Genomic DNA, 8,893 nt, shown 5'->3' with positions numbered 1-8,893 from the left:
ATATATTGCTAAAATATTAGCTAAACTCCATATTAGCATAAAAACTCACTAGAGAGAAAATTAGCTAAAAAAGCTAGCTTGTTGCTTAATTACTAGCTGAACTTCAAAATAGCCAAAAATGTTAGCATGTTGCTAAAATATTAGCTAAACTCCATATTAGCATAAAAAACTAATTAGAGGCCAAATTAGCCAAAAAAGCTAGCTTTTTGCTTAATTACTAGCTGAACTTCAAAAAAGCCTAAAATTCCTCAGTAAATTAAATTAGTCAAAAGTGTTAGCATGTTGCTAAAATACAAGCTAAACTCTAAAATATCCCCAAAAACTTCAGAATATAGCAAATTAGCTGAAAACATCAGCATTTTGCTAAAATATGAGCTAAACTCCAAAGTCATACATTTTTGCACTAAACTAAATACAATTCAATTCAATTTTATTTATATAGCCCAAAACAGTCAAAAACATGTTAAAATAGAAGCTAAACTTTAAATTAGCCTAAACCCCCAGTAGACAACAAACTAGCAAAAAACGTTAGCATGTTGCTAAAATAGAAGCTAAACTCTAAAATATCCCAAAAAACTTCAGAATATGACAAATTAGCTGAAAAAAAAATCAGCATTTTGCTAAAATATTAGCTAAACTCCAAAATAATACATTTTTTTTTTCATTAAATTAAATAGTCAAAAACATGTTAAAGTAGAAGCTAAACTATAAATTAGCCTAAACCCCCTGTAGACAACAAACTAGCAAAAAACGTTAGCATGTTGCTAAAATGCAAACCTGTGTCAAAATTAATAGCGATACATTTTTTTTATTTACAGTATTTGCTGACCACTTATTTGCGAATAATCACAAAATAAAATGTATATGACACAACAACGTGCCGGATCATGGATCAAATAGTCCACCTTCTGTGAAAAAGCGGTCTAAAAAAAAAGAACAAGATTAAAGTACTAAAAACAGATTGAATATTCATTTTTTTTGTAAATAACTATATTCTACAATTTTAAACAGACCTGGACAACCCAAAGACCTGCAGCACTCGTACGGGTCAATCCTGTATGAAACACCCCTTAAGTCATGGGCCGAAGAGGATAAACATTTATTGAACACTCTAAAACTCATGTTTTGAAACTTTAAAACCTTAACTTTTAACATAATTATGAACTAGATATGTAGCATTACCTGTGATAATGCTAATGTGAATGTTGTAAGCTGAACTGAGCTGCTGAAAATGCTGAAATTGATAGCTAAAATAGCTCAAGCTAATAGCTGAAGATGCTAGTCCTGATAGCTGACAACACTGAAGTTGATAACCAGCTAAAGTATTAGCTAAATGCCAAATTAGCCCAAAAAAATAAAACTTAAGTTAGCCAAAACAGCTAGCATGTCGCTGGAATTTTTTTTTTGCTAAAATTCAATATATCCTAAAAAAACAACAAAAAAACTTGTATTAGCCGAAATAAGGTAGTTTATAAATATTAGCCTGACTCCAAAACAGCCAAAAAAACAACAAAAAAAAACTAAAATAAAAACGTTGGTTACTCAAAACAGCTAATGTGTAGCTGAAAAAGTAGCTAAACTTCAAAATATCCTTAAAAACGGAAAAAACCTTAAATTAGCCTGACCAGCTAGCCTGTAAATATTAGCGTAACTCCAAAACAGCCTAAAAAAACTAAAAAATAAATAAATAAAAGAATAAAGCTTAGCTTAGCCAAAACGGCTAGCATATAGCTAAAAAAAATAGCTAAACTTCAAAATATCATTAAAAACTGAAATAAGCTTAAATTAGCCAAAACAGCTAGCATGTAGCTGAAATGTTAGCTAGCTAGCGAGCAGTATGGTCATTTTTAAAACTTTAAAACCGTAACTTTTTAACAAAATTATGAATAATAAAAAGGCAGGAATATTATTCCACCACAAATCGACTTAAACCTTAAATAACTTTTAATATTTTACTTTCCATAAAAAAAAAAAAAAAGATTTTGTCAAAATTATGCAAGTTAGAAAATAAGCACAAAATAACATCAGGCAATTCATAACAATTAAATAAAATGATCCGAAGGGCAGGATATAATCACCTGGAGGGCCAAATCCGGCCCCCGGGCCTTGACTTTGACACATGTGATCTACAGCCTGCTTCAAACCTGCTTGAAAAAGCCAAATGTCCAAAAGTGGTCAGCTTCCACCTTCCTTTGACTCAACATGAAGGATTACATTCCTTTTTCAAACAAACTCAAATGTCTAAAACACAAGTATTCACTGTATTGATATGGGCAAAGTGATGTCAAAAAAGTCTTCGAAGAGATAAGGCAACTCGAAGACAGATGTCTCCACTGATACAGTTCCTCATCTCCTACAATCTTTGAGCTCACGACCAGCGATTCCCATTCAGCCACTCGCTCTTTTGTTGCCAAGTTGTAAATGCCTACAAGTCTTTCTTCAAATGACTTTTCAGCCCCGGTTCATTTTTCTTAGACGGTAAAAAGGAGAAGAAGTCTACATGAAAAAGACAAAGAGAAACCCTGATTAACACGGATCAATAAAGATCATTTGGCATGGAGATGGTGTCTAGAACTTCTCGAGTGCGGGTTGTTAGTGAAACATCAATAATGCTTCCAGGCAAGAAGGACTAGTGCTATTGGATATTTCTAATCAAACAAACATTAAAAGTCAAACCCAATTCGATATAATCTTTGCATACTTACTAGTCATACACTGCTAGGATGTACTTATGACCCACAATACTTAGACCACAAATAGTTACTTTAAAAATGATTTCCTTAAAAGAGTTTGAAAAAAGTATGCGATGTTCATTTAGTCAGCAATTTATATATTTTTTTCTTCCCTGTCATTTCCAAGTCCATTAGTTCACCACAGACACATTTTGTTTAACTCTAAGGGTGCACACTTAGTTTGAAAAAGAATGTTACTCACCATCCAGGCTTCCCTCCACAAACATTCCAACCAGAGCTTTGTACACATCATCATGCTTACAGGAAACAGGAAGTGATGTCACATGTCCTTCGGTTATATTGCTTTTGTTTTCAAACTTGCTTAATTATTTCTACTTTTTAGGTTATGTTTTCTTCAGGTATAAGGCAGGAATTTGATTTGATTTCAAGAAATGTTTGGTTAATTAGCTTGTGGGAGGGGCTAAGTTTTAATAAAGGGAGAACTTGTGTCAGTTAGAGAGTAGTCATGGTTGCAGTGGTGGCAACTAGCTCTTCCAGACAGTGATGATCATTCTGTTTTTTGGGGGGAACAATAAAAAACAATTTTTTTATTTATTTAAGGCTTGGTCGTCTTATTTTTGAGTATTTCTTCCGTCACTACAAGAAAAACCCCAATCGTTGACCTCAAACTCCAAGGAACAATTAGCTGGTCTCCAATTCAACACGGCAATAGAGCAGATTACCTCCTGACACTTGGGCCAAGTGACTAAACGACGGGTCTTCTTTCAACATCTTTGAGACATTTCTCACTAGGAAGTGAGTCAATGAGTTTTGTACCCCTAATCTTGTCCCATTTTTCATTCTTTAGACCAAAACTTAATCACACAAGGGGCCAAAATCCAAAACACAACTTAGGTAACAGACGGAACAGGATAAACATTTATCGAACACTCTAAAACTACATTTTTAAAACTGTAATTTTTTTTTACATAATCATGAACTATATATATATATATATATATATAGCATTACCTGCGATAATGCTAGTGGGAATGTTGTAAGCTGAATTGAGCCGCTGAAGATGCTAGTGCTAATAGCTGAAAAATGCTGAAATTGATAGCCAGTTAAAATATTAGCTAAATGCCAAATTAGCCTAAAAAACAAAGCAAAATAAAACAGCTGAAACAGCTAGCATGTAGCTGGAAAAAAAGCTTGAATATATCCTAAAAGACTGAAAAAAAACGTATATTAGTCAAAATAGCTAGTGTGTAAATATTAGCCTAACTCCAAAACAGCCTAAAAAAATAAATAAATAAAAAGAAAAAACATTGGTTACCCAAAACAGCTGAAAAAGTAGCTAAACTTCAAAATATCCTTAAAAACTGAAAAAAGCTTAGATTGGCCAAAACAGCTAGCGCGTAGCTAAAAACTTTTTCATCAGTGATTCACTACCTTCCAGAAAAAGTAAAAAAATACACCGATGTCTTTCATTTAACGCCAATTATTTCACATGAACTACAATAACTGTGGGGACACAGTTTCCCACAATGCATTGTTTTGTAGTCCTCAAGGCGGCTTACAACCAGCGCAGTATCTATTTTCTGGCTGCGCTGGCTTAGGAAGGCACCTTGAACCCGCCCCTTTCTCGCGATACTTCGTAACGGCGCACATTTGACGTCAGTGCAAGAAACTAACCAACATGCACCGCAATCCAGGCGATCTGCGCAGTGCCGTCATGAATCTACGTCAGCAAATGGCAAGTCTCTTGTGTGTCTTAAGACATTGACATGTAAGTCCTGTAAACAAAACAAGGAGAAATACACAAACAAATCAAAGAATTACAAACCAAAAGATCCAAACCTTTTACACTTCCTGTGACAAAGCGTCAAACAGGAAGTGAAGCCCTTGGTCACCATTTTGTGCTTGAAGCAACAGGAGGAAGAAGTAAAACAATAAAATCAATAAAGAATAAAGAATTCCAACATTCTTGTATGACATTATGCCTAAAAATGAAGAGTTTTAACAGATTGGTGACAAGTAGGTACGACTACTTCGTCATCCACACACACATATATAAAATACACACATATATATATATATATATATATTCTTGTATACACCACAGGACACCTAAACAAGCTCAACCTCAAACTACATGGAGCAGGACAAACAGTTCTAACTATGTTTGAGAGATGGTTGGCCTTTTATGGTAAGCTGGCAGTTTTCTCAAATGTCATTTTCACCTCCACTTTCCACTGTTTCCCACACCTCAGAGAGTTGTTCCTCCACCAGAGCATCAACATTATCCCTGATATGTGGATTTCAAAAGATATGGATCTATGTTCTCCTTCCTGGTAAAGCCCAACAGCTTCGACATGCATGATTTGGATGCTACTTTGATAGACTGGATGGGTACAAATACAGCCAAAAACAGACTAAGAAGATGAGATAAAAGTCATGAAACAAGGAAAATTTCAGATGTACTGCTCGATCTTCAGACTGGACCCATACTTACACGATGGGGTGTCCTAACAGGTTATCCCTACCTGAAGAAAAAAGCAACTATCCTTCGTCCAAATCATGAAATATCCCACCTTATTCTCCATCACATCCACGTAAAGACTGGGCATTTTAGCCGAAATCACAAACTGTCAGACTTTTTCTATGACAGCACTACTGGACACCTAAGTCAAACGCAGAAGTAAGGAAAGTAATATCAAAATGTAAACTAGGTAGAAGAGTGTATCCAAGAAGAGAAAATGGCCAACCTCTTGCAAGATTCTCTACTCCCGGATAGGCCACCAGTGGTAGTAGATTACTTTGGACCGTATAAACTAAGACAAGGACCATCCACAGTAGAGCTCTACTGTGTTCTCTTCCCATCGAATTGCCCAATTCCGTGGACACAGATTCATGCATCAACGCTTTCAATACAGGAGACAAGTTACAGTACTTCGTTCTGATAACGGCACCAATTTCATTGGTGCGGAACAAACAATAGACCGTTCTTGGACCAATGTAGCTATGCTACAAAAACCTGCCTGCTGCACCTCACTTTGGAGGGGTCTGGAAGCACCAGATTCATCCAGTGAAAAGAGTACTTCATTCTGTCGTGAGACAACAAATGCTAGACGGTGATGGGACACAAACTCTCCTATGTGAGGTAGAAAGTATAATCAATGGAAAACCTATAACTACAGCAACAGATGATCCAAAACACCTTAAAATTCTGATGCAAAGCCACATACTTCTTCTAAAAGGACAACCTAACCTGTCGCCTGGTCTGTTTGTCAATGATTACATCTACTCCCGCCGTCAATGGAAACAGGCTCAGTACATGGCAGACCTCTTCAGGAGAAGATGCTCCAGAGAATACTTTCCCTTCTGCAAACAAGGCAACAATAGGCTGGATTCAGAAGAAACTTCAAGACTGTTGAGGCTGTACTGGTTGCCAAGAAACTACTGGATACTTGGCAGCATTACCAAAGTCACGCTGGACTCTGGAGGCACTGAACATTCTGCACAGACCAATCATGAAGTTGTGTTTGTGTGAAGAGACAGATAGATAAGAGCTTATTGGTATTTGTTAATATTCAAAGCAAAGTAAAAAGAGACAGAGCTGTTGAGCAGCAGAGTATGAATTTCATTGACTATTACATGTGTGTATAAATTGAAAAACATGAAGAAAATTTGAAGTGAAAAATATCTATGTTGTTATTGATATGATGTCCCATAGTCAATTTGGTGCCATACATCTAAGAACTGGAACCTTGACCAAACATAAAACAAGTCAGGGAGACTGTCGACCTTCAGAGAGGAGCTCTAACCAAAATCTACCTTAAAAAAACAAATAAACAAAGAGAGCAAATCAAGACTACCACGGTCCAACCCCAAATTAAAATAACAAAACCCAGTAGCGTAAAAACGATTGAGGAAGAAATACCAAAAAACATACCAGAACAACTCAAAGTAGAACCCAAACACAGCATGCTGCTCCCAGAATGCCTTTGTATGACCTTCTCTGTCTTAAATATTCAACAGGTGCCAATTCAGGCACACCTGCCAGGTAAGCAGAAGTCCAGCATCAATTGGCAACAGTAGTTCCTCTAAAAATGTGACTCAGACCGACTGACTAATTGCTGTGGAAGGGTGGCAACTGGTTACAATATGGCGGCAGACATATCAGGAAGTGACCGCGAAGGCCTGATTTCGCGAGGGGTGGAGGTCATCCATTTCCTATGGGGACCTCAAAGCTTGTCCAGTCAATGCTCGACACACACTTCAAGGAAACACCCCTGACTCCACCAAGAACACGCCTCAAGGCCTCGATTCAGAACGCCACATGACTACTGGCCGGAGAAAACCTACAAAAACTCTTTAGTAAAATTGCTTTGTGCCATTCTTTGACAGGTTATGGTGATTTTGAACCCACATTTTACAATCAGAAATTATGTCTAATCTCAAATACAGCTTTTATTTTTCAAAGAAAACTAACACAAACGGGCTGCACGGTGGCGCAGTGGTTAGCGCTCTTGCCTCACAGCGAGAAGGCCCCGGTTCGAATCCCGGCTGGGACCTTTCTGTGTTGAGTTTGTATGTTCGCGTGGGTTTTCACCGGGGACTCCGGCTTCCTCCCACCGTCCAAAAAACATGTTTCATAGGTTCATTGGTGACTCTAAATTGCCCCTAGGTGTGAATGTGAGAGTGTATGTGTGTGTGATTGAGGCCCTGAGACAGACTGGAGACCTGTCCAGGGTGTACCCCGCCTTCGCCCTTCAGTAGCCGGGATAGGCTCCGGCACCCCCGTGACCCCGAAAGGGAAGAAGCGGTCTGGAAGATGAATGACTACCACAAACATCCTAATGTACTATTTGAAGTAAGATCACATTGTTTTGTATTCAGGCGTTTTTGTTTTTTTTTTCATTTTTTTAGCTTTTCGGATCCTTCACCCTAAATTTAGACATCAAAATGCGACCACACATAACAAAACGTCGTCGTCTTTTACTTGACTGATAAAGTTCTTAGTGTCAAAATTGATAAAAGTGTGCGTATTTTTTGCTGTTTGAGTTCATTTTTAGACCTGTTTTGGGGCAGTGCAAACAACTCTTTTAAATAATATAAATACTGACACGTTCCATTCAAAAATAGCAACATTTTTGCTAATATACAGTAAATCATCTTACTTTTTGACAAAATAAGAATATTTTTGTTGTAAAAATCTTTGTTATTTAAATCTACAAGTCAAATATTACCCTGCAGGGCAAGGTCTGCATAGTGCACATGGCGTCATCCAGTCATCGCCTACTCCCTTCACTCTCACCATGATGAGCTGTGCTGCAGAGTGTGTTGTTGCCTAATTTCCTCTAACTACAGCTCTGTGTAATCACATACCCCAATTAACCACCTCGGCTCCCCGTTTCCTTTGATGCGCACGCCGCCCTGTCTCCTCGCCACACCGCATAATTAGCTTTCATCTGAAAATGAAAAGAAAGGAGCAGCTCAGCAATTGTGCAGCCACTCTCTCTTTCTGCCCGTCTCTCCAGCACTCTACTCCTCATATCATAATGGCCTGCAATTTCAATCAGATGGATTTTTATCGCTGACACTAAGAGAAATTGGCTCTCATCCTAGTCACTCCTTTTCACCGCCGCCGCCACCCCCCTACAAACAAGCAACCCGCCTCATTTGATAGCTTGTGCTGGTGAGGCAGCCATCAAGGAAAGTCCTTGTTGTGACTGGGAGGTCTTAGTTTGATATTTACAAAAGATTTAATTCCCCTTTGTGGATGTGGGTGGTAATAAGGCTGTACGGGCTTTTTAACAGTGCAGCAAAATTAAATTTGCATCCACATAAATGGGACAAAAGAACAAAAAAAACCCTCAAATATTCAGGAAATTTTAGTTGTAGACATCGATTTGGCTAAAAAAAATAAATAAATAAAGGAAAGGTGTTCAGAAATTATTTGTTTCTAAATAGATCGGAAGTCTGATTAACTGGAAAACAAATCCAAAGGTCTTGACAGTGTTAAATGGCATTGCATCTTGACATGAAACTCGTGTTACACAGCAGAATTCAGTTCATTCTTACACCATATAGATCTGTCAATAATAGTAGTTTATTGAAAAGGAGCGAGTGCATTTTAGGAAAAAAAACACATTTTAAACGTGATTAATAAAATCAGAATTAGGCTAGTTTTTTATTTGTAGTTCGATGGAAAAAAA

At 37.4% G+C, this 8,893-nt stretch overlaps 1 long non-coding RNA gene across 1 annotated transcript in view; it reads right to left on the bottom strand.

Moving 5' to 3' along the window:
* LOC118599839 overlaps positions 1-3,112 on the bottom strand; it is a 121,145-nt gene extending 118,033 nt beyond the window's left edge. Inside the window, exon 1 of the long non-coding RNA XR_004949349.1 lies at positions 2,935-3,112. This is a non-coding gene — a long non-coding RNA (uncharacterized LOC118599839). The remainder of the gene's footprint in view (positions 1-2,934) is intronic.
* Between the last annotated feature and the right edge of the window lie 5,781 nt (positions 3,113-8,893).

The sequence above is a fragment of the Oryzias melastigma genome, linkage group LG2, assembly GCF_002922805.2.
Source record: "Oryzias melastigma strain HK-1 linkage group LG2, ASM292280v2, whole genome shotgun sequence".
Taxonomy (NCBI): Eukaryota; Metazoa; Chordata; class Actinopteri; order Beloniformes; family Adrianichthyidae; genus Oryzias; species Oryzias melastigma.
The sequence above is the reverse complement of the archived record's forward strand: the minus strand, read 5'-3'. Positions and strand labels throughout refer to the sequence as shown.